The sequence below is a fragment of the Octopus bimaculoides genome, chromosome 26 (assembly GCF_001194135.2).
Source record: "Octopus bimaculoides isolate UCB-OBI-ISO-001 chromosome 26, ASM119413v2, whole genome shotgun sequence".
NCBI lineage: Eukaryota > Metazoa > Mollusca > Cephalopoda > Octopoda > Octopodidae > Octopus > Octopus bimaculoides.
The window spans coordinates 1922433-1923769 of NC_069006.1; positions in this window are offsets into that span (position 1 = coordinate 1922433).

A 1337-nucleotide genomic window follows, 5' to 3' on the forward strand; every position below is an offset into this window, starting at 1 on the left:
GTCTGTTTGTGGGTCTGTGTTTGTCCCCAGCATTGTTTGACAACCGTTGGTGGTGTATTTACGTCCCCGTAACTTAGCGGTTCGGCAAGTTAAATTTCGATAGAATAAGTACTAGGTTTACAAAGAATAAGACTTGGGGCCGATTTGTTCTACTAAAGGTTCTGCTCCAGCATGGCCACAGTCAAATGACTGAAACAAGTAAAAGAGTAAAAGAGTAAAAGAGACCATACTTTATTTGATCCTCCAGGACTCGTGTGTTTTTATGCTCTTTACTGAAAATTATGACTAAAAATCTATCAGGAAATCTTTACGGTGCACCCTTTATATATATTGTGTGTGTATGTATGTATATGGATATGCGTGTGCTTGTGTGTATGTGCTTTCTACGGAGTGGCCTCCAATGGCACTCGAAACTGATGATCTCACCGTTATGGCATTCATAATTACAGCCTGCATAACTATGTTAAGTACTTCCTTGAATAATGCTCTTCTTGGTTTCATAATATATTTCATCATTTCATTTAAGCAGGCTCCCGATAATAATAACTGTTGGTTAGAATTCACTATACCCATGCATTAAAATAAAACGATAGGAAAGTACAGAGTGTAATTTCATTGAATGTATGGCAAAAGAACAAGTGTTACGTAATTACTTTCATTATCTTACAATTATAAGATAATGAATATAAATAAAAATATAAATAGAAGAAACTATAAGATGGCGCATGAACACTCAGCTTTGGATGCAAGCTTGTTTTGGCAGGAGCAACTGCTACACACACACACACACACACACACACATATATATATATATATATGTGTGTGTGTGTGTGTGTGTGTGTGTGTGTGTGTGTGTGTGTGTGTATAAATAAATAATATATGAGTGTATGCATATATATGTACATGTATATATAGATGCATATCTGGGTACATGACGTTGCAAAAAAACATGGACAAAATGATAAACAAGGTACAAAAAACACACATGCCACATAGAGAGCATATCCTTCATCAGCTGCCACCATTATAACACTGGCGTTTCGAATATATATATATATTGCGCGTAAAATTCCCGAGATTCATGAACGAGTTCTCTCCACCGGTTTTGTCGGTCCTTATCATCAACATATGTCACCCTCGGTCTCCCACAGGAGCACTAAGTTCAATATCAACTCTGAATGACAGCGAGCATGTCCCCGTAACTACACTCGCCTCTGCGGTATATTCGAGCTATTTGGAGGTTCTCGTACAGATCTGAGTTCTTCATCCTTCAGTGTATCCTGATTATATATATACATGTAAACATAGATAGAAAGATACATATATATATATATATA